This window comes from Falco cherrug, chromosome Z (genome assembly GCF_023634085.1).
Source record: "Falco cherrug isolate bFalChe1 chromosome Z, bFalChe1.pri, whole genome shotgun sequence".
In the NCBI taxonomy this organism is placed as follows: Eukaryota; Metazoa; Chordata; class Aves; order Falconiformes; family Falconidae; genus Falco; species Falco cherrug.
In genome coordinates this window covers 13,406,431-13,432,052 of record NC_073720.1, presented here as the reverse complement: position 1 = coordinate 13,432,052, position 25,622 = coordinate 13,406,431, and the positions used below count along the sequence as shown (strand labels likewise).

General features: G+C 41.3%; 1 protein-coding gene across 7 annotated transcripts in view; it reads left to right on the top strand.

Moving 5' to 3' along the window:
- The window catches only part of PRLR (prolactin receptor), a 122,870-nt gene that overhangs the window by 38,539 nt on the left and 58,709 nt on the right, over positions 1-25,622 (top strand). For 5 of the 7 annotated variants that reach the window (XM_005432888.3, XM_055699192.1, XM_027811146.2 and 2 more), the window contains exon 2: positions 15,926-16,016. The gene's annotated coding sequence lies outside the window, so the exon portion shown is untranslated. Of the gene's footprint in view, positions 1-6,843; positions 7,017-15,049; positions 15,228-15,925; positions 16,017-25,622 lie in introns of all 7 variants that reach the window. The other 2 variants (XM_027811122.2, XM_027811115.2) reach the window with 2 other exon arrangements.

Here is a 25,622-nt window from a genome sequence, read left to right as displayed (position 1 = left end):
CTTCATTCCCTGGTTTGGTCTCCATTCTTGGTTACCTCTGCTATCACGTTTCCCCTTAGCTTGGCCCTGAGTTAAATATCCCCTGTCACATGACTCTGTACTTACTCCCGCTGCATGGTCAACTAGGCTGAACTTAGCTCATTTGAGGCTGATCTTAGCCCTTTTAAAGAACCGGCTCATCCCATTTTAATATCTTTTACTGATAGGTCAGCTGTAGCTGTACCTATTCTTCAGTCCTCCCCCCACCCCAAGTTATCACTGTGGAGCAGTTTATTTAGAAAAAAAATAAAGTTAATTACAAAAGCATCAAAAATGTAAAAGCTTTCTTCATAAAAATCTGTGATGATATTGTTTAGGTTTTCTTTCTCTTCTGAAACACTTCATTAAATGTTTCAGCTCACTCTAACTTGTGTGTCTAAATAAAAGTTCAAACCAAAAATTTCACTCAGCGTAAATTAAATCTCTGCTTTTCCTTTTTGAAGATCTACTATCAATTTTTGTATGGTCTGGACTAGTACAAACTTTATTCTGAGTATCTTGTGACTACTTTTCAAATTGTTGCTTGTCTGTTATGAGTAAGAAGGAATACAAAAGGACTTTATGAGACTTGCAGCTGTTGCAACAACCATCAAAATCTTTCTCCTGTTTTTTCAGGTGTGAATATTGAGAAACAGGAAAATCATCTAGTCCTCATCTTACTTAGGATATCACACCCTGCATATTTGGTTTAGGAATTACAAACTGTTAATGTGCTTTGAGTTCAGTCAAATTGCATGGCAGTTTTCTACAGCTGATCAACAGAAGTTTTCTTAAGTTCATAGTGTATAGCAAGTAACTTCATATGCCCAGAAGCCACCTATGCTTGGTAGAGTTCTGCAGTGTTAGTGATGTTTTCTATATGTTCTATGTTCTTTTGGAAATTTCTCTTGCAGTAAAAAAGTTTTGTGTTTCGAGTTACAGGATAGCTGGTGACCTTACAAAGGTTTTGTATAATTTTTATTTCAAAATAAACTATGTAGGATTTTCAGTTGAAGATTCAGAAGAGTTTGGATCAGAATTCTTAAAATGAAAAATCCAGAAGCACCCAACTATAAGGAAATTTGTATCAGTTTCTGACTGCATGACTGAGGAGTCTACTTGTAACTACAGTGATTCATCTGAAAGATGTATCTTGAGGTTGAATCTGGGGAAGCATACAATAAGTTTACTTTTCCCTAAAAAAAAAGATACCCCTTTTTTTCCATCCAATTCAAACATTCAACTCAGTTTATTATGAGCATTTATTAGGATATACATTGAAGTGACTAGAACAGGGAAGGGAGACAAACTGGGAGACAAATCAATCAGTTCTGTCTTAAATTATAGTATACACAAGCATAGCTGCTCACTGCCACGGAACAGTTCAAGCTGAGATCTGCAGTAGTTCAGAATTTGAAAATCCACTGCAGGACTGCAGATTCATTTTTGCCAGCTTCTTTATCATTAATATTTTTCCATATTTCACTGAAAAACATGATAAGAAATACTGAGAAAAAAATCTAAATTTGCAAAGATTCAGACAAGTGTAAATCTCAAAGCACTTACTTGTTTCCATAGTCCAGGTTTCTCATCTTGTGTCATGGGCATTGGGAGGGACAGAGTATTCCAGAAGTATTTGCAACATGTGAGCATTTCAGAATAGTACTTAGAAGCTTCTTGAATACGTACGCTCCTGTGTCCACATGTTGTACCTGTGGAGTGTGCATGAGGTGCTCTGGTGCCGTTGGATGAACTCTGCAGACACTCTGTGGGGCAGCAGGAACCAGCACAGGAACAGCTATTCTCCTGCCTGCAGCATCTGTCTGCCCAGCACAGCCGTGGCGCTGCCAGGTGAACTTTCCTCTGCCACATACTCACCCACACCTTGCAGCAGCATATGACCAACTAAGCAACCTGAGGTCTTAGGGCAGCCTGACATAATGCCCCAAAAAGTAGCTAGGGGATTGTTTTATATTTCTAAGAAACTGCTAGTGCCAAAGGCATTCCGTGTTATTTTTGTTTCTTTTACCTACCCCACTCTAGGTTGCTGAATTAAAAATGTGAAAGAATGAAAGTTTAAGAATAAATACTAAAAATGTTTTCTGAAAGATCTCTGCTGTTTAGGGTTGCACTTAGGTGAGTCCTATCCCCTTTGTATATAGTTTAGATTATCATTATGATCCCTTTAGCTTTACAGTTAATAATCTCTGAAAAGATCTCATTCAGCACATTTGTTACATCTGATATCATTTGTTTTCCTTGTCTTGCGGAATTTTCTCATCTCCTGATTTTCAACCACCTGACAACCTGAGGTAATCAGAGTTTCTGAGTGGGAAATCTGTCAACACATTCATTATTCCCTCGGGGTGAAGTCATTCCGTATTAGCAGTACTTTTAAATTGCCATGTTTCTGCTCCTGGTGAACATGTGGTACATAACATTCCCTGTGAGCATGTATTGGTTCATAAGACTTGACACCGATAATTTCTGAAAACTTCAGACCTCTAAGCGGAGCATGAACAATCAGGAGAAGCAATCATGATACAAAAATGGAGGTTTTGTGATTTAGGACAGAATAATCTATTTGATGAATAGCACATTTTGGGTGCTTCCATGTGGTGTGACTTTGCTTCCTTGGTGGAAACAAAAGAAAAGCAAAGGTGACTTGTAGCCAAATCTAAATCCACTCACAGTTTGGTCAAAAACTGGATTGCTGCTGTTGCTGCTGTTGCTGCTTCTTCACCCCTAAACTTTAACTGGGACATCATGAAAGTTCAAGGAAGCCAATCCAAAGAGAGTAGGCTTTTCCTTTATAAGATTAATTTTACTTAATTGCGAATGCAAAGAGGAAATAAAGAACAACATCATTCAGTTGTGATAGGGCAGTCGTGCTATGGTGATACGAAAGGTAGGTGTGAATACAGAGTAAAAATAGCAAAAAAACCTAAAAATAAAAAAAAAAAATTGAAAGGTACATGCTTTAAGTTAAGAGTAAAGATTAGTTTTAATTGATGGAGAAATTACCTGTTAAGATGGAAGTTTTAACTAAACTACCAAGTCTAACTAAACTACCAGGTTCAATGACAAAGTCTGGGCATCTGAAGGTAAGATCCTCATGTGGCCCCTTTGTTTTAAGTAATAACATGAAGTATCTTTGTATATATAAGGTAATTGGTTACAATCATACTATTTTATCTTAATATAAGGAAGATAAAAAATGGTTTGTTGGCTGTTTGGCATTCATGATATTTCTTTGAATCCCTCCAGAAGTCCAGTCTCCTGTGTCTTGTGTCATCACTATACCCTAGTCATCATATATCCTGTTTAGCCTAAGCAATGCCGTATCAACCCAAACTGCCTGTAATAATTCCTGATACATGTTAAAATACTATTCATTTGTAAATCCTCTCTCTAATTACTATTATATACTGTTCCCTAGATTACTGTATGTCAAATACCTCGCTGCATTCCTTGTTTAAGTGGTAGCAGCATAGACCTCTATTGTAATTCAAATAGATGAGGAAAGGGTGAAGAAGGCTACAACTGAGGGAATCGTCATTAACTTTGATACAAGATGGTTCAGGCCCCATTCCCCCAACTTCTGCTGGAAGACCTGCCCCTCAGAAAGTCTAACCATCGTCCCCAGAAGCCCTTGCCCCTTTTCCAGCCATATGACCCCCTTAGCTCAGAAGTGTATCAGATCCCTCAGGCCCAGGAAGTCATCTCTTTGTCCATGAGAATCACAATTTTGTCATGGTCATGGCCATACCCCATGTGATCTCAGAACCCCCTGTAATTGTTGACATCTGAAACTCTGTCTTTTTCATTACCCCAGAAGTGTGTCAAAGGCCCTCGTATGTACATATATATACACATACATACATACATAAATACGTGTGTGTGTATATAAAGATCCATGTGAGAGTGTACAAAGTGTATCAATGTGTGTTTATACATAGTTACACTCCTTTATAAATATATAAGGACTACATTTTTAAAGTGCATGTATAAAAATGTTAGTAAGAGATAACAAAGTTAGGTCAAAATTGTAGGTAAACAGAAAGAAAATTAAATAAAAGGAAAGTACAGCTCAAGGGTGTGGGAGTGTGTCAGAGAGAGTGCGGGGACATGGAGAAATGTGAATATGTGTTGTGCAAAGGGCTGAGCCTGTGAAGCTAACCAAGAGGCCATCGCCCTGCCTCGGCTCATCAAAAGAACAGACGAGACCCCTGAATCTGACCAAGAGGCCCCCTTCACCCCACCTTCAAACCACCCAGATCACCAAACAGTATTGCTGGGGCAGACTTTGTCCTGTGCTAAAAAGTAAACGTAACATTGCATCACTAAAGGAGAAAGCCAGAACAAAAAATCCCCCAGCTCTGCAGGAACATGTGTGTAGGGACAGCTACACCCCAAAGGGTTTTCCTAAAAAGACCGTGTGTGTTGGAGAGAAGATGGTTGGCCTGGGATTTTGGAAACAAAAGTTTGTTGGACAGGGTGGGAGGCAGCTTTTGCCTACATCTCAGTGTGACAACAGCCACTTGTAATACCATGACAGGGATTATCCTGCATGTCAGGGGTTGTCCTTTCCCTTATCTTTATGTTGACAAAGATTTTATAGCACTTTTTGAAAACATTACTGATGCTTTTAAACGAGCCTTTAGACATGCTGTTAAACTAAAATAATTTTCACTGCTTTGTTACTAAGAATGAAGTGGAGGCTTCTGTGATGGACTGTTTTAACAGGATGCTAGAAACCAAGATGTGGGTATGTCTTGCAGCACAGTTACCATTTGTTGCCTCAATGTGTTACTGGAGTTTATTATAAAGAGCTACAACCACACCTTCCACAGCACTGTCAGTCAGACCTGTGGATGGGAAACCTCCCAGCTCTGCAAGGAAAATCATGTCTGTGAATTGGTGCAAAATTAGAGTAAATATGCTTCTACTCAGAAAAAAAGACCATGTGAGGATGTCTAGAACAAAAGAAAGATTTGACAACAGTTATGAGCAGAGGTTCACAGGCAGTAGATGAAACTGAAAAAGAATTGGATACCCATGTGCTGATTAATTGGCTATAGGTACCAGGATATCAAGGTGATGTTTTATTCATCTTGATGAGCTTTAAGAAGTTAACACTGTTGAGGACAGAATCTGCAAAACTGAAAAGTTTCTAGCAGTAAGAAGGCAAGGAAGGAAGAAACAGCTGTTTGTAAAGTGGTGTTGCTGGCCCTAGATATTTAACAGCTGGTTAAAAGCCTCTCAATTCCATGATGTTTAGCAGTTGGAGCCAGAGTGGGAGAAAAAGAATGGTAAACTGCAGCTTTTACATCATGCTCCCCAACAATGCTTACACCAGCATTTCCCCACAAAAACAATGTGTTGTGCATTTGAACTTTATTTCAACAATTTGAACTTTAGCAAACAGCTATTCCAAGCCCCGGAGAGCTGTCAGGCCAGTGGGAGGTGGGGATTGCAGAAGTACAATACCCAGACAGCTGGAATAATATTAATAGTGGTGCTGGGTAAGACATGGCATTATTCTTTGCAGCAAGTCCTTTATCCATCTATATGCATATTGCTGGAATATGTAAACGCTTCATTCCGATAACAGATCTCTACCTGTTGACCTGGTCCTCAGTCCTGCAATTAGGAAAACAAAGTGTAAAACATTTGAAAATTCTTGTACTTTTTGTACATCTGGGAAGCTAGCAATTTTTTTTGAAACTTCTCCTGGGAGTGCCAGTGACAAGTTTCTCTTTTCAGCTGACATGTGTGGAAGGTTTATCTTGATCTACCTCTACACAAAATCTTGCTGAGCACCAGCCGGTTGGACATTTATTGGTCACATAATCATGCTCTGTTCTCACAAATGGTAATAGCAGTGAGATTATTACAGCAACACAACACAAGCTGCATAATGTGCCAGTGAGCCAATCTAATATTGACACAGGCAGCACTGAAATAAATACAAAGTAAAATAAGTGCATCTTATTTCACAGTGGAAAGAAAGTTGTGGAGTTGCATCTGCTGCCCTGGAAGGTTCTGGAATTTTAAGAAAGCACACCATCATGTAGTAAAGAATAAAATAGTAAAAGGAGTAGTAAAAGAATTAAAAGGACCCTTCTTTGTACATAAATTATTGAAGAGCCCAAGTGGAGTAGAAGGTATATTCTATAGCCTCTTTTTCAAAAGCTGTATCATTTTTCTAAACAAGTTTCAGAATTATTATGCAACACATTAAAACTATGGCTGAAAACAGGGCCAAAGATGTGATCAGATGTGTCTCCCAGGCTGTTGTGGCCAAGTTGCAAACACTGGGAAAGGAGGAGGTCTCCGGGGTTATTGAGAGACAGCCCCGAAGGGACAGCCTTCCTCAAACCATTAAAAGAAAAAGGATGGCTAGTGCCAGGCTGCATTCCAGCCACAACAAGAAATAAAAGAATAACAAACCCTACTGAACAGTCCAAAAGAAACAAGAACTCCAGCGGAAGACTGCCCATTCTACTACTAGAAAAGGAGATACATTTTAACGAGGCTGATTTTTGTTTATGGCTGACCAGAATAACGTACCAAACCCAAACTGGATTCATTTGAAGTGGCCCAAATGCAGACAAGCATCAAGAAAACCTTGTTCCTTGTCTTGTGCCTTGCAATGCCATTGCTTTCAGCTAGAACTCAGTTTGCTACCTGCCAGCCCACCCCCTCCCCTGGACTTGAATGGGAAAGGTTGTGTAGGTCTGAACAACCATGCTGGATCTGTGCTGCAAAATTGTTGAAGACAAGAGTGAGTCTGATGAGTTACTCATTGGCATCTACTTTCAGCTTGCTGGATATTACATTAGGAGACATCTCATTCTGAGTTTGTAAGGCACAGTCTGCTACGTAAGGTGTGGGTGATCTAGAAGTTGCCTTCAGGAGTTCATCTGTCCTAACAGGAGATGTGTTTAATGCGGCATCATACTCAGGAGAGCCATTCACATTAGAGAGGCCTTTTGGTAAGTACAGTCCCCTGCCCTCGTCACACTGCACAACTCAGTTGTGTTTCAGAAATGGCAGCTCAGCTGTCATTTATCCAATGGATGTGGGCTTTTGGGGAAAACCCATTGGGAACTTTTCTTTATGCCCTTCCACATGTTCCTGTAAAGTTGATTACTAGGCCATGTTGCCCATATCTTGTAGCACAGCACGAAGACTGCCCAAGTAATACTGTGTGTTGATCTGGTGGTTTTTTCAGTAGCCTTGTTAACTGCTGGTCCCATAACTGTATTTTCTTCTTATTTAATTTTTTTCTATTCATATTTAAACTTTCTTAATTTCAGTACCTCCTACTGAGTGATATTTTATATGTAAACTTTTTCAAATATAAGTTCATTTTGTGTATGTATGCATTATACATATTTATACACTCCTTTCTGTGTATCTTTATAGCGATCACAGAAAGCATTGATAACACGTGGCTTACAGCTGCATCAAAATGGTGGCCTCACATGGGTGCAATGATGCCGTTTGGGGAGGCCTGACCGAGTTAGGGGCGATAAGCTGGAGAGATGATGGGAAAATGGAGAGGGTTTGTGGGGCAGAGGGGTCACACGTGGTCACAAGGGGTTGGACTGGCAGTAGGAGAGGGCAAGCATGCCCTGTCTTACCTTGTGTGACACTGTCCTGACTCTTCCCAGAACCTAAAAGAGGACGGGGGAAAGGGGGACAAGATCTTTTCTTTCAGGCAGCAGAATACCCATTCAGCAGTTTCTGTAGTCTGTTCGCAATTAGTACCTCTGCACTTCTCTTGTGTGAAGATTTTTTAACTGTTAGATCAGCTTAGGCACAAGAAGGAAAAATTTATAACAAAACTTAAATTTAACTTTTAAAAATTATTTTTAAATTTAATAATTAAAATTATTTAGGGGCAGGAGAGTGAAGAACAGCTTTTATGATCACCACACAGATTTCCCTGAATTATCCATTTTTAGGCAATTAAAACAGAGACACTTGTACCCTCCGTGTGTGGTCCGATTGATTACGAACTGCTGGAAGACACTGAAGTTAATATATGAGAGAACATGGAGATAAGTAGGAGCAACACAGGCTCCCACTGAAAAGGAAGTCTTCTCAAAACACTGGTTTCCTTCTAAAGGAGGCCAATATGTCTTGAGAACAGAAGATCAGCAGTGATGTCATACATTTGCACTGTGGTCAGACTTTCAATACAGTTTCATGAAATTTTCATGAAGTAGCTAGAAACCTAGAAACTAGAAAGCTAGCAGACGAGATGAAACTACTGTGCTGGATGCACAGGTCCTTGGAGAACCACTTACAAGTGGTTATCAGTGAGTCACTGTCAGTAAAAGGACAGATTGGAACCAGGTGCACAAGATTAACTCCTCGGTACAGCAACTAATTAGCGTTTCATTAGTGATGTGGATAATGTTATACCAAGTGTATTTACTAGACAACAGTGAAAGGAGAGGGACTTGCAGTTTACCGGAGAAAAGGAAGAGAAAGCAGTTATTTTGGTATGTCACTGTACTGTTTCTGATAAAAAAAATGTTAGTAGAAACAAGAGCAGGGTGCTGCTCTTAAACACAGATACTCAACTGCACAAATACATGAAAGAGGTAACAAGGATTCAAGAAGGTATTTTGTATAAATGTTGTAATGATGTGCAAGAGGAACAGGAGTCACTAATGTCATCCTGCTGTGCAAGAAGCCAATACTCTGCCAGGATCTATCAACAAAAGTCTGGTTTGAGGTGTGCAAAGCGATTCTTTTATTCCCTTCAGTATTTTCAAGGCTACAACTAAAATACTTTGTCATTCTGAGGCAAGGTTCTTCACGGAAGATAGACAGAAAGTCTGCAGGAGAGTAACAAGAAGACTTAGATCTCTGGAGAGTGTGGCATATGAAAAAAATGAATCAAGACTGATAAATCTGAATAAGAGAAGACAAGGGTGATTTCAAAGTAGCATTGCTTAGCACTGCAGAGAGACAAGGGTAGTCTCTGTTTTGTTGCTTTTAGACTGCGAAAGAAGTACTTGCATCAAGTTGCAGCAGGGAAGATACAGATCAGATATTAAGAACATTTTAATAATGAAGATAATAAACCAGTAGCCTAAATTGCCTATGGAGATTGTAAAATTCCCCTGATTGGAAATTTTTAAGAACAGATTAAGAAAATTTCAGGAATGTATTTGGCAGTTAGTTCCTCCTTGGGGCATTTAGATGGTCTAGATGACCTCCTGAGACCTCTTCTAATCTATGATTTATTGAGAAACTTTTATGCATTAAATTGTTAGGTTTCTCATTCTTTGAAACAGGAACCATACCTTTTGTATTTGTACAGTGCACAGCCGAGCAATCCAAGGCTAGAGACTGTAGTCATTATCGAAACTATAGTGATAATGATATCTAATCAGCATGTTGTTTTGGAACCTAATGGTAAAACTGTGAGTCACTGTGCTGTCGATGATGTGGTGAGCTGACCCTGGCTGGCTGCCAGGTGCCCACCGAGCCGCTCCGTCACTGGTCACTGCCTCAGCTGGACCTGGACGGAGATGAGAAGATGAGGACAAAAGGCTCGTGGGTCAAGGTAACAACAGGCAGATCACTCAGGAATTACCGTCACAGGCAAAACCAACTTGCCTTGGGAAAACCTAATTTATTGCCTATTAACACCAGAGGACGATGAGAAACAAGAACAAATCTAAAAAAACCTCCTCCCCACCCATCCCTTCCCAGGCTCAACTTCACTCCTGACTTCTCTCCCTCCTCACCCCTCGTGGTGCCGGGGGATGGGGAGTGGGGGCTGCGGTCAGTTCACACCTCGTGTCCGCCGCTCCTGCCCCCTCGCCCCCTGCCCGGCCCGGCCCGGCCGCCGCGGGGGCACCGGCCCTGCCCCAGCCCGGCCCGGCCCGGGCTCCTCTCCCCGCGGGGCCACGGGCCCTGCCCGGAGCTGCCCCAGCGCCGCTGCCCGCGGGTCACAGCCCCCTGCGGGCACCCCCTGCCCCGGGGGGGGCCCTGCCCGGGCTGCGGGGGGGGAGCTGCTCCCCCGGGGGCTCCGCGGGCTGGGGGCACGGCCCGCCCCGCCGGGGGCCGCCCCGCGGGCTGGGGGAGCCGCTGCTGCGGCGCCTGGAGCCCCCCGGCCTCCCCCTGCCCCGGCCCGGGGGCCGCGGGGCTGCTGGGCTCGCTCGCACGTAAATACACGATCTGAAATACACGGTCCCTGCGGCTGCCACCGGCACCGACGGGCTCGGCCTTGCCCAGCACCGGGCCCAGCTCGGAGCCGGCTGGCACGGGCTGCACCGGGCACGGGGGCAGCTTCTGGAAGCTTCTCACAGAGGCCGCCCCTGTGCCCCCCGCCACCAAAACCTTGCCCTGCAAACACAACACAACCATGTTTCAGAATTACCCAGCATCGTTCAAATTTTCTTGGCTAATTTGAACTTTATTGGAAACTGTGACAGTGACTGGTATAGGTAAAAATTGTAGTTTGATTTAAATGATCTGTAATAGAAACCAGCAATGATAAACTCTAGTTTATCATTTTCATATGTTTTTGTCATTATAGTCACAAACCAAATCTAAGTCAAGAATGATTGTTACCCATATTTGTTGGGGCCTTTAGTATTTGCTGTCTCCCAGAGCGCTGAGCAAGAGTTACTCAGCTCAGATGATTAATGACACTGTGTGCTGCTGAACCAGGGCTCTTGGATTTCTTACTGCTTTTCGCTACTCACCAATGGCCATACTACCGTAAAAAGTGTAGCAGATACTAATATGGCCATGTGGGTCAGCCCTTTGATAAAGTGGAATACTCCCTAAATCAATGATGTCCAATCTGTTGTGAAATGTCTTCATTAAAATGATTTTTTTCTTAAGTACTGTTTTGGATTGTTTTGAACTAGTAACAATGTATTTGTACTAACAGTATAGCATGTACGTGCCACTGCCCAGTATTTCGTGGCAGCTGTAGTCTAGAAGAGATGATACGGTATGACAAATCTAGCAAATGTTTTATCCTGAAGAACTACAAAACAAATACTGTACAAACTGAAGCAGTTCAGAGAAGACATTTCAGGCAGCAGATGGAAGTGGGAAGCTATTTATAGCACACAGTAATGTTACACATCAGTTTTTGGAAGAAAATGTGGAAAAGAGTCTTTAATTTACTAAAACTGTAAGAGGAATTTTCTACATGATGCAATACTAAAAAGCAGAATATTGTAGCCCTTGTGGAGGGTTACATTAATGCAGTGATACTAATTAAATGCTCAAGCTAATTGACTCAGAACTAGTTTGATTGTGGATGGCACTGATACTGACAGGTAGACAGACCCTCAATTCTGTGTTTCAGACAAAAGAAACCCAAATATGATTTCACAGTAGCGTAAATTAGGGATGAGCTTACTGAGGTAAATGTGTCTGAGCTGAAGACTGTTAACTGTGTTAGCTGGGGAACTGCCATCTTCATTCTGACCGCTGATAACAGGCAGTTCTTGACACAAACCTGAAATTTCAGATTTATTTATACAAGAAATCACAACTTTATATGTACTACATATCCAAGGTCAGGTAGATACAGTCTAGTGTACAGACTAGATTCCTTAAATAGGAGATAATTTTCACCGAGTTTGTAGGACTTTGTGTCCCCACACACCCCATTACCATTGTTTCCACCAGACCTTAAAGCTTTCTTTTTCTGACTAAGGGAAGATTGATAGCCACAGCTTAAGGACCAACATCATGTTCCCAAATTTTTCACTTCTCAGACTTTGATCATGCTATCCCAGTGCATGGATGGAGATCTTACTGCTACATAATTGTAACAAACATACTTGAGAACAGTTGCTGTTTGTGTATTTAGCTGATTTTAACCCTCTCAGGAAAACCTCTCCTCGGTTCCCACAAATAAGTAACTTTTTCCAGTTCACAGGAGTGTGTGTGGCTCTTTTCTGTGGTTCCGGAGACAGGTGGTTGAGCCTAGGCTTGGAAGCTCTTCTTCAGTTGTGTGATGGACTCTTTCTATGACTTGCCTAGTAGCTCCACGAAAGTCTGGGCATATTATTACAGCTGAACTAGGATTTGTAGCGTGAGCTGTCTTCATTCAGACAGGCATGAGGGAAACTTGTTGCAGGTAATAAGTGATACTCATGAGTACCTGAAAAATGCCTTTACTGTATGTCCATTCTTGTGTTTTGATTTTCAGCTAACTGCTGTTAACAGACTGCTTACAAAGTTCAACAGGTCAGTGACTATGTAGGGCCAGCCTTAATGGCTACAGAGAACAGTGAGACATATTTTAATAATCCTTAGGTGGTAATCAGTAAAAAATTAGTTTTTCATTAGCTTTTACACTGTCACCTTTATGTTAACTTCTAGCTGCATCCGGAAGCTTGAGTCAAAACTCTACATGGATTATTCTTAGTGTTCACTTGAAGCAAGAGTACTTTAAACAGATTGGGTTTAAATGTGATTGAATAAGACTTTAAACCATCTCCACCTCCTCCTTTGTTCTTTGATATTCATCTGCATTGTTCAAAGGGCTAAGATAACAAAAAAATAGCTCTACAGAAAGAAGAGTGATTGGTTTTAGTTCCTTGAACTGATTCATTGCAGGTTCAGGTGAGTACTGGAAATGATGCTACAGTGAAGGTGGGAATATCTGGATTTTATTGGGCAGGACTGCTGAAGTTAGTTCAAGTTATAAAACTGTACTATATTAATGGACTTAACAGCTATAGAGTTATGAAAAAAGACTAGAAGAAAATTATACTGCACTACAAAATGTGAACTTTTTTTTTCATAGGTTGACATCTGTAATTTGTAAGTAGGTTGGAGGTTGTTCTAACAATCTGTATATACACAGAAATTTCTTTAGAAGATAGTAGATATCCATTAGCCATGCTGATCCCCCTTTTTCTGTTTTAAAGCTGAAGTAACTGCATGTTTATGCCCTGTTTTAGTTTTGCTTTAAGTATTTTCCTCTGTTCTAATCCATATAAGGAAAAGCTAATATTATAGTCAGCTTTATGAGAATAACTTCAGACTGGTAAAACTAGAATGATGGCCTCTCCTTTGCTCAAAATATTCAGTCTCTTTCCTAACTAATAATGTCAATCCTGTTGTGCTGCCAGAATGAAATATTGTTCAATCAGCCTCTTGTATGTTGAGCAGTGTCCAATGACTGACGACTGGCAGCTCATTACCTCCCATATAAACTGCTTCATGGGAAAAATTATAGAGTTTAAATCAATGAATTAATGAGTTTGTTACCATTTATTTGTTTTTCATTTTAGCTACATAATTCTAATAGAGTTAAATTTATTTGCTTTTCTTTACTAATCCAGTTCACAGCCTGCTAGTGTAGGCACTAGTGAGGGTTAAGCTGAAGCAAAAAACTTTTTTGTGAATCAGTGCTGTGCTAAAAACAGTTTAGTCAGGTTTGATGTAGCACTGGTCGATTAAAAACTGCCTCCTGTCTCCTTGGTTTTCCGCACAGGGAACCTCTCACATTTAGCTTGGTTGGAGGCTAATTTTTTATCTGCCCTGAAACTCAGGTTCAGGCATCCTTGTCTGCAGAATGAGGTTGTTAATCAGGCAGCACAATCCTGTTAAGCTGCAGAGGAGCTTAAGCATTAGTTCTTAGCTAAGGCTGCATGAGCATTTCCCAGCACCTGGGATGTGAAAACAATGCAAAGCAGCAACATGTCTGTCACTGCAGCTTGCTGGCCTGCCAAGCACAGCATTCCACATGGTATGCATGCCCCTGTGCACCTTTTGTTTCCAATTGACTTGGTCCCCAGCTGTGCCGAAGAGATTTGCTTCGAAAGTTGGTCATATTTTTCTTTAGAGAGTCTCTTAATGCAAATGTTCTGGGGTGTTTTACAAAGCAGATCTGACACCATGTAAGACGTAAACTGAAGTCAGGTGACATGACTTGCACTGAAGCTGTCTTCTTTGCTGCCTAAAATAGACTGCTGAAGTTAAAAATATTGGCAAGTCTCTGTTAATTTTACAGTCAAGCAAAGCCTTTTTGGAGAATTCCACAGGCAAGGTACATGGTACAGTAAACCAAAAAAACGAAAATTGCAGGTGCACAGAAAGTGCAGTTTGTTCAAAAGTCCAATAAAGCTGAACATAGAGATCTCCTGGTGACATACTGAACTAATACTTATTTACAGGTATGCTTTCTGCTTTCTAGCTTATATAATCTTCAGCTGATCTCTAAAACTTAAAAACAGCCTGATCCTGATACAACTGACCAGAAGTCAACAAGGATAAATCTGGTCAGAAGCATGTACACTTAAACAACTACATTTTCTTTAAAAAATATTTCATGGTGACTCTTAAAGGCCAGTTCTGAGGGTTGATCTTAGTTCTAGTTCTTTAGAAAAACAAAATGAGAAATAATTCTATCCTGAAGATTTCTGTTTGGTCTTACAATTTTCCACAAATTCTTTTCACAGGAAAACACTGCTTTTCTTCTGAATGTAGATATATTTCAGATTTTTTAATAGACAAAGGGCTTTTCAAAAGCTTTTTCAAAGGGTCCAGTACTAGTACAGTTTCATCTTGTCCATGTTCTTTAGTGTTTTTCTTTGTTTCAAATATACATTGATATTTCTGTATGATAATTATATCCTCTAATCTTAGCTCCCACAGAAAATAGACATGATCTAGCAGGCAGAGGCATTAGGTGTAGATGTGGTTCTGCTCAGTTCAGTGTAAGAACACAGACAAGCCAGATTTTTTTTTGGCTGATTCAGGCTTTGCTTGATCAGAATGGGTCACAGGATCTAACACAGGATAGCTGAAACTTAGATTACATCAGTTGGTTCTGAATTTGATGCTTGTTAACCACAGGAAATCCAAAATGGGAAAGAATCCTAAAGCTTTTCTTGAGCTGTAGGGACCACTTTAAACCCCAAAGCAAGATTTCTTTGTAAGGGTTCTTGAAGGTCTGAGTTGCATTAATGGTGTAATGTTAAGGAAAATATACTTTCTTTGAAAAGCATCTTATTTTTCTCTCCAGAGTTATGTTTAACACAGTTTGTGCTTCAAAAATGGATTAAAATACATGCTAAATCTCCAGCAGTGATTCTTTAGAGGACAGAGCAATGCTGTATTCACTTCTGCATGATTAATTCTTGATGACGAAACAAATAATGAAATCACTCCAAAGTAAAGTGGCCAACAAAGATGAGAAGAAGGTAATCATATATGGCAGTTTTGGTCACACGTTGGCTCAGAGCCATTCATACAGTGCATTAAAGATAGGTACAAAACAGTAGATAGCAAGTAGTGAGTAATGAAGGTAATTTTTACAGAGTGGAGACTGTGTCACCAATTCTGAGAACTACTGAGGCTTCAGAGAGGATGAGCAACTTAGGTACTGTCAGTTTTATGCTGTAGGCTAACATGAGATCTGAACAAGCTTGCTTCCATGACAGGGTAATTTTGTTTGCAGTGTCTCTGTACACTATTACAAGAGGCATTCTCATGTATTCAGTATGTTCCTATATTTTATGAAGGCTGAAGAAATAGAAGGGTGTGCAGAGATCTGCAGTACTTGTGGGGGAGCTGAAGTTGCTGTCTTAATGTGAGGAGAATCAGGGTCTCAGTCTGGTTATTCAGAAAGAGCAGATGACTTAATCTTTAAGTAACTGTATAAAGAGAAGACTAAAAGCCTTTTCATCTGGGTGTTAAAGTAATAGGAACAGATCACCAGAAACTATAACCAGAAAACTTAAAATTGAAAGTTAACAGTACCCTTTCAGTAGCATGATTCTCTCCCCAAGATAAGTTACCAGGGATAATGTCCAAGTAAGACCTTTGTGGCAGATATCCATAAGGAAGAAACAAGGCATAAGCTGAAAATCAACACAACATATTTTTTGTCAATTGACAGGGGAAAAACCACAACACTGCACTTCAACCAGGAGATCTGGCGTCAGAGAAGGTTTCTGAAATCAGTGGAGGCTGCCTGAGAACTGAGCCTGGTAATGTCACACTGTTATGTCTGCCCTTTTTTCAGGATGATATATATTATCTCAAATTATTTGGTTAAACGGCTGGAATGTATTAGCCTCAGATGTGGAAATGGTGCTAGATGTTCCGATTTTTCCTTGAATTCTGTGTCTGCAAATAACTTGGGAATTAAGTAATAAGAAGTAGGGTATGTGGGGTTCTGAGACAGAGCCCTTCTGCGAGTATCCCATTAGAAACTTACGCCATGGACAAAATACTGCTGATGTAAAATTCCTATTAGTTTAGAGCTATAGAATATTTCTGTGTCATGTTATTACCAAAAATGTATTTAATCTTTGAATTTGAGTTTTACATAGAACATTAGTGTTTTAAATTAAATAATATACATGCCCCACAGTTTTAAGTATTGGAATAAGCAACTGCTATGTTAGTAAATACCCACTAGGTTTTGTGTTTAAGGAAAAGAGACACAGAGGAGAAAGTAAAGACTTCAGAGGAAACACTGGCAAAAACACTTCAGACTTTGTTAAGAAGCAGATTTAGGATCGAGTCCACTTAAAAAGAATATTTTCAAGTCAATTTCATTTAATAGAATGAAACACTCTGTTGCTTTGAACTAGGACTGTTCTTTCGCTATTTTTTTTTTCTTTCAGCTAGACTTAGTGCAACATCTATGTGAGTAATTTCTTTTCAAGTACTTTTCTGAGGTTTATGGGATGAAGTTGGACAAGCAAACACTGAAAGGCCATCTGAAAACTTTGTATTTCTTTAAAAATCAGTATCAACAAGGAAAAAAACCCAAAAAATGTTACTTTTTTTTACAATAGTTTGTTCTCAAAAGACCTCTGTGTGTTTGCTTGGCATTTTCATTTTGATGTGAATACGTATAACTTTATGGTTTTTCTGAGAATCTTAGTCCCTGAATAGAAGAAACAATCCTGAGTTTGTAACTTGAAACTATGTATGTGAGAAATGAGGTATTTCAGTTAAAAAACAAAAACAAAAACAAAAACCAACACATTTGCTTTTAAAATTGCAGAACATTTTTAAAGCAGCTGAAATAGTGAACTGACAAGCATCTGGGCTAAAGCCAGTCTTTGTAAGACAAGACCAGATTATAATTTTTAAGATCTGAGAACCACAAAACCAAGGGTGCAGCGACAGAAAGCCAGGCTGCTAATACAGAAGGTACGGCCTACGGATCTGAGAACAGTGCCTCAAATTGGTAATACACAGCAACAATCAGCGGCCGGTTTCAACATTGTTCTTCATTTCATAGACTCATACAGATTTCAGTAGATGTTTAACATTTCTCCTTCATTCATTTGTACAGTTATAAATCACTTGATACTTTTGTTTTTCAAGTTTCACACAAGATTTCTTTTGCAAATGATTTGTTGAGTTCCCAAGTTGTCTGCTAATGTTGAGGAATGGGGAACCTCCATCACATAGCTGTGTGGAGGCGGTGTAAGAAAGCAAAACATGTAATTATAAAGTCTGTTCATTCTCCAATAGTACGAGATGACTCAAGAATGTTGTGCACATAGAATCTATATTAAAGGGGAGGCTGGGAGACCAAGATCCAGGCAGCTATACACTGGTCAGAGTAATTTAGAAAACATGCAGAACTTTAGAACAGTTCTTTTAAGGTAAAGACAAATACAGAAATAGAGGAGAGTAGAATGAAATGCTGAAGTAGTTTGAGCTATACTAGTCTGATACCTGTATATGTAGAAGTGCAGTACATCTCATCTAACTTCAGTAAAGCACACCTTTTGTTGACAAATAGGAAACTATAGGATTGAAAGGATTGAAAAGTGGGATTTAGAAAAGGATTTGTAGGGCTGTACCTCAGTAGATAATAACTCTAGCAATGAAAGGAAAGCTCTTGTGTAGAAGAGGGTTAGCTTTGAAATTCCACAGGGTGAGTGTTGGAATTGAATCTTTAATACTTGTTTTGATTACTTGGACACAAAAGCTAGAAATACGTTGATTAAATTTCCCGGTTATGCAAAGCGCACTCCCGATATCAAAGTGCTGTACAGGAAGAACTACGTGACCTTGGGAACTACAGTAATGTAAACAGGATGAAATCCAGTAGTACAAAATGCAAATCTAATGGAACAGAATGCAAGGACTGAGAATAGACTAGTAACAAAAATTACTGTTTCAGCCAGAAGCTCATTATTTGGAAACACAGGAAAATTGCATTGGCAAGTAAAAACCTAGAAGCTTTGGCCTGTCTTAGCTGAATTATTTCCAGCAGAATTAGGGGAGTGTTAATGATGTTAGGCAAAGTTCTAGTTAACACATCAAAATAAGTTGTGAAGTTCTACTCATTCATATTCAAGAAACATAAAATAAAATTGGAGCAGATGCAAAGAAAGATTCTATTCTTACTATTCTAGTAGCCTTTCTTACAAGAAGATACCTCAAAAATAATCTTTACCCTAGCAAAAAGTCTGAGAAGGAATAAAATCTTCAAATCAGAATCATTTGGGTGGGAAGGGACCTTTTAAAGATCACCAGTTTTCAACATCCCCTACCACAGGCAGGGACATCAAAGCCCCATTCAACTTGTCTGCTGTCTGAGAGGGGATATTGAATCTCTCCTCAACATATTGTACCATAGAGGAAGAATGCCAATGGGACACTGTAACACTAAGGACAGAGAGGAGAAGAAAACACAAAACTCTGAACTATCTGGGCCACAAGAACAAGTAGATCTAAAATAGAGAACCAACTTTAGCTGGAAATGGGAAGATGATTCTTTCCCATTAAAGCAATTAAAGGCTGGATCACCGCCCAATAAAAACAGTCAGAGCCAAAGAAGTAGCTACTTTTAAAATGTATCTTGATTAATTCGTTAACAAGCTTCTGCAATATGGTTATTCATAATAGCAGGTGGCTTGTCTGAATCTGGTGGTTTCTTCCAGCCTGTGCTCCAGGCTGTTGGCTCTTGTGAGGGTGGATCTGTAGAGAAGTATGTGGATGACAGATCCCTGACATATTACAGATCTAGCTTAATTCAAAAATGATTTTTTGAGACTGGACCATGGCACTAATGTTAGTTTTTTGGAATTGTGTGGTTCAGCTATTATTTTCATTGCCTGCAGCACATATTTTCATTGCAGGTCTGGGCAGTTGTCAGCTGGTTTGTGTATGCAGGGGTATTAAGATTTTCTCACTCTTGAGCTTTTGACAGATCAGTGATGAATGTGAAAGCTTAATTAGCCTTTGTGAAGCTAAGGTGCTGCCTGTGGTGGGAAGGATGTGCTTTATGGCACTTAAGAGCAGGCTGTGATCCCCTCAAACACCGATGTTACAATGGCTGGGCAGCACCTGCAGGACAGGTCTGGCCAGTGTTCCCACTGCTTTCCTGACTGTCCTTCCTGACGTGTGCAAGTGAAGGGAAGTCCTTGGGAAAAAATGGCAGGAGAGGGAAAAGACCAAGGGGTATAATCCCACCTTTCAGATGCCTCTTCAAAGTCACTGTTGCCCATGTTAGTGGTAACTGTTACTGAGTTTATAAAGCCCTGTTTTGTTGACCTCCTGCTCAGATTGTTGCAAGTTGCTACATTGGTAAGCAGAGCAATTGCCCTGAATTTGCACTTTTCTTTCTATGCACTATTGCTTTTCTTCCATGTGTATAACCTCTGCTAAAGGTTTTTGGGAGGTTTGCTGAGGAAACGTGCGTGCTTAACCACCAAACTAAATAGAGGACTATGAAGAAGTGCCGTATTTGTTTCTGTCACCCAGCTCTGTACAATGAAGATATTTTCATATTGTTCTCTTAGTTTCTTACCCAATTTTTTTAATCAGGCATCCAGTAATATTCCTGGCTGTGTCAAACACTGTCGAAATCTGCAATGTGCACTCAAGCGGGACTGGTAATTAAATAAACACTTCTGGTGTTTATGTACTTCCCACAGACCTCTTGGAGCCCTTGTGTAATAATTTTCTTCACTAAAGAAAATTGTATAAGCATTAATAATCAAAATGTAGTGAGATCCTGTAGTTTGGTGGGTCAAGCAGCTTGTCTGTGTTCTGCAGAGTGCATTTTGACATTGGCAAGTTCAGGGAGGGTCGGGTTGGGTGAGTGTATTTGGTCTAGTTAGGAGGGGATAGCAATCCTTGTAGCTAGAAAGATGTTGGTAACACACCAGTGTTTTGGCTACTGCTGAGCAGTGCTTGTACAGCATCAAGGCTGTCTCTCCAACATCCCTCCTCCAAAGGCCAGTAGGCGGTGGGTGGGCAAGAGTTTGGGAGGGGACACAGTCTGAAGAGGTGAACCAAGATGACCAAAGGGATATTCCATACTATATTATGTCTGCTCAGCAGTAAAAGCTAAGGAAGAGAGCAGGGAGCAGTAATTATTAAGGCATTTGTCTTCTGGAGCAACCTCTAAGCATACTGAGGGCCTACATCCCAGGAGGTGGCTGGACATTGCCTCCTGATGGGAAGTAGGGCATTGGTCTTTTTTGTTTTAATTTGCTTCCATGTGCAGCCTTTGTTTTTCTTTCTAAACTACCAAAACTATCAGCATGTTTAATCATAGAATCACAGAGTTGATTTACATTGGAAAAGACCTCTGAGATCGTCAAGTCCAACTGTTAACCCAAAACTGCCAAGTCCACCACTAAACCATGTCCCTAAGCACCACATCTACACATTTTTTTTAAATACCTCCAGGGACGGTGACTCAAGTAAAACCCTGGACAGCCTGTCCCAATGCTTCACCACCCTTTCAGTGGAGAAATTTTCCCTAATACCCAATCTAAACCTCCCCTGGCGTAACTTGAGGCTGTCTCCTCTTGCCCTGTCACTTGTCACCTGGGAGAAGAGACCGACCCCCCTGCCTACACCCTCCTGTCAGGCAGCTGCAGGGAGCCACAAGGTGCCCCCGAGCCTCCTCCTCTCCAGGCTGACCCCCCCCAGTTCCCCCAGCCGCTCCCCACCAGCCCTGTGCCCCAGCCCCGGCCCCAGCCCCCTGCCCGTCTCTGGACACGCTGCAGCCCCTCTGCGTCCCCCTGGCAGTGAGGGGCCCAACCTGAACACAGGAGTCGAGGGGCGGCCTCGCCAGTGCCCAGTGCAGGGGGACAGCACTGCCCTGGCCCTGCTGGCCACGCTGTTCCCGGCACCAGCCAGGGTGCTGCTGGCCTCCTTGGCCACCTGGGCACATGGGGGGCTCATGCCCAGCCGGCTGCCGACCAGCCCCCCCAGGCCCTTTCCCCCCAGGCAGTTCCCAGCCCCCTGCCCCCAGCCCGCAGCGCTGCGGGGGCTGGTGTGACCCACGGGCAGGACCCGGCACTGAGCCTCGTTGACCCTCACACAACTGGCCTGGGCCCATCGCTCCAGCCTGCCCAGACCCCCCTGCAGAGCCTCCTGCCCTCCCGCAGATCAACGCTCCCCCCAGCTGGGGGTCACCTGTGAACTCACTGAGGGGGCACTCGGTCCCCTCACCCAGATCGTTGGTAAAGATATGAAACAGGACTGGCCCCCACACTGGGCCCTGGCCACCAGCTGGATGTAACTCCATTCCCCACCTCTCTCTGGACTCAGCCGGCTCTTAACCCAGCACAGAGCACACCCACCCAAGCCACGAGCAGCCAGTGTCTCCAGGAGAATGCTGTGGGAGATGGTGTCAAAGGCTTTACTAACATCCAGGTAGACAACATCCACAGCCTTTCCCTCATCCACTTGGTGGGTCATCGTCTTGTAGAAGGAGATCAGGTCCATCTGCCTTTCATAACCCCATGCTGGCTGGGCCTGATCCCCTGGTTGACCTGCATGTGCCACGGGATGGCAGCCAGGATGATCTGCTCCATAACCTTCCCTGGCACCGAGGTCAGGCTGGCAGGCCTGTAGTTCCCTGAATCCTCCTTCCTACCCTCTTTTAGAAGGGTGTCATGTTGGCTGACCTCCCGTCTTCTGAGACCTCCTCACTTAGCCAGGAATATTGATAAAATATGGAGAAATTATGCAGGATTTAACTAGAAAGCCTGGTGAGAACACGTGCATTTGTGCATACTCTTCATGAACCTAAGGAAATGTAGCATAGCACAATTTGATTGTACAGAGATGGGTCATGCAGCTGGCTATAACTTTTTAGGACTGGGTTTGATGCTGCAGCTTAGTTAAACTAGCAAACAATTCTGTAAAAGTGGAGGTCTTGCTCACCCACTCCTCCCTCTGCTCTTATTCCTACCTACCAGTGAGCACTACTTCCTTTGCACCATCGTTGGTGCTCACTGGACCTCTTATGAAACTGATTTAACTCTCTAACCTGACAGAAGTTTTTGGTCCAAAGTAGTTGTTTGTCAGTTTGGAGCTCAGCTGGCACATGGGGAAGTGGGAGCACATGTCCAGAAGCAAGGAAGGTGAGAAGAGTGAGACCTCCCTGCTTCATTGATGCACTCAGCCATATTGTCAAAATGCACCAGCTGCAGTCTCAGACACATGGTATGCTGCCTAGCAATAAACTAGGTAGAGGCAAAAGTCTGTGTGTTTTCATAATATGTGCAAGAGCTTATCCCTGCAGTGCCTGATTAAGCCTGGTGATGGTAGCCAGGTTCTGCCATGATCCCAGGTGGCCAGACAAGTCCGCAGAGATGGGATGGCTCAGGCATCAGGCCAGGTGCTCAAGTTCAATGTTCAGGGTCAGCATCCAGATCAGTGGGGTGCCTGGGCTGGCACAGGCATGACTGCAACACAGCTGCAGTGTAGTTCAGGTGGGGGCCAAGCATGAAGCCCTCACCTTAAAAGCCACTGCAGAGCAAAATGGGGTTGAGCACTCACTGAGGCTTCTCAGCAGAGCTTTCTCTGGAAGACCCGTCTTCAAAGGCAGACATTTGCACTTGCACTTGCACCATTATTGAAGCTGATCCTGAGCCCAAGCAACCAAACCCTTGGCCAGGAGGAAGGTAGGAGTGTGCTCAGAGCTGTGGCAGCTTTATAAAAACACACATTAGCTCAGAGCTAGAACGACAGTGAGGTAATAGATGTTATGATTGGGGCTGGGAGTGAGTGTGCAAAACTTTGTATCTTCCAGTGCCTACAGTATCTGATTTTTATGTTCTCCATAGTGTAGATAGAGAATCAAATAGGGCACTAACTGTAAACACCATTGCTTTCTCCAGAAACAAGATGGTGTGTTGGAGAAGGATAGACACTTTCTTACAGTTGGATTTATCCAATGAACAGGGGCCATAGCATCATTTATGGTATGTCCTTTCGCACACAATAAATGGAAAATTCCCATAGGTGAGCTACGCTATGCATTCATAGTAACAAGTCTTGTGCTCTGCTTTGTATTAGCAATGAATGGGAAAGCTAAGCTATAGGATCCTGGTCTTCCCTTTTACATATTAGTAAAACAGACATAAAAAACACAACAAAATTTATAGCAGTTCATATGGGACTGTAGTTCTAATTCAAGCTCATTAAGCCTTTAAAAAATCATACGTATAAAACAAGAAAATATGTATCTCTAGTAATTTCTGGTTCTATCCTTTACTCAATTAGCATATCCAGGACAATGACATGGTTAATGAATGACAAATAATTCATTACGACATTTAGAGAAAAATCCTGTTTACAAACAGCTTACATTTAAAATGTTCTGGCCTTACAAGAAGATTGTACTTGTGTTGTGGTTTAACTCTGGCTGGTAATTAAGCACCACGCAGCCACTTGCTCACTCCCCCCTCACTCAGAGGGATGCGGAGGAGAGTTGGAAAGGAATGTAAAACTCAAGGGTTGAGATAAGAACAATTTAATAATTGAAATAGAATAAAAATGAAAGAACAATAATAACAATTATGACAATAACCGTTATAATGAAAAGAGGGAGGGAAAGAATAAAATCCAGTGGGAAAGAAAGAGAGGAACACTTGGTGCACAACACAACTGCTCACCATGCACGACCGATGCCCAGCCAGTCCCCGAGCAATGATCTGCCCACCCCAGCCAACCCCTCAAGTATATATACAGCAAGCATGCCATTCCATGGTATGGGATACCTCTTTGGCTAGTTTGGGCCAGCTGATCTGGCTGTGTCCCCTCCCAATGCCTTGTGCTCTTCCAGCCTTTTCTCTAACAATACCTGAGAAACTGAAGTGTCTCACAACAAAGCCAAAACACAACATCTTACTGCCTGCTAAGAAGATCATTAACTCCATCCCAGCTGAAACCAGGACAACTTGTCCTCAGAGTGGAATTATTCTCTTAAGTAAATTGGAATAATATACTTGGTCTTTTGAAATGTCTTTGGGTGATCAGAGCTCTCCGCTGACTTAATGTTATTGAAGATTTTCTTATATTTATTCTGCTTTAACGTATTAAAACTGTATTTGGCTGGCATTAAATAAGAACAGTTTTTAAATCCTGCTGTCATCACTTAGTAAATAACTGTGTGGCTGTCCATCAGCGGTCTTGACCTAGTCTTACAGAATATTGCTGATGTAATTCTTCTTTCATGCTGTCTGCTGTCCTGAGTTCAGTAAGATTGTTTCCAGATCAACATTCTGTTCCAGTATCCTGCAAGTCAGCCAAAGCTAGATTATGATGGTAGAATAAAAAGGTTGTGCTTGAGTCATTCTTAGCAGTGTGCGTGTGTAGGTGATTAATATTAAATTTTCACTACAGTTAAAGCACCTGATATTTCTGTAACGAGAATAAAATCAGAATATGTCTATAAGGAAGAAATATTCTGGAGGTTTCATAATTTCTTTAAAATTTTATAAAATGTGTGTAATTTTTAAAAGTATATTTAAATAGAAATAATATGTAATTGTGTGTAGTTCAAAGGAACTCCCTTCTCTCTATACTTTCCTGTACAAACTGGGATCTTGTTGCTTTAGTCACTCAGTTCTGTTTTAAGACTGTCACTAGTAGACAGGTAGAAGTGAAGCTAGATTAGTAATGGCTGCTTTAATTTGATCAGACAGTTTAAACAAAAATTAAAACATAGATCCTCTTCTCTGTTGTGCTTCTAAAGGTGAAAACATATTCATCTTTTCAAAATCACTGTCCCTGTGCATGAGATTTCAATGTGTGGGCAAAGGTAGCTTTTGATATTCTGAGTTTTTTAAGACTCCTGTTTATGCAAAACCAAAATTTACAAGACCTCCTGTGCATGGTGACTGTCTATGATTTCCATAGGAACACCTCTAATCAGAGGTAGGCTAACCTGTAAGTGGTTTTTTGCTGTCTCCTCTCTGTTCCTATTCCCTCTCATGTAAGCAACAGTTTTTTGATCATTGTCTTTCATTGTCTAACTCAACTCACTCTAGTCTACAGGGATGAAATAACTTCTCACTTAGAGGTACAAAGTCTTTGATTTTGCTTTTGTCAGTTAGGATAGAAAACTTTGAAGTGTGAAACATCTTTCATAATCTTTATAAACTCCGAAAAAGTTAATTTCAGTGGGGATCTGGAACTGCATCATCAAGATCAGATTTATTCTGTATTGCACTAGTAACAACAAGAAAAGGGCTCTTTCTAAAGAAAAAAAAAAGGTCTTTCTAAAGCAATTGCAAATACCTGCTCATTGCTGCCATCCTCTAAATTCACAATCAGATTTGACATGAGCTTGTCAGCAGCAACCCTTGCCATGT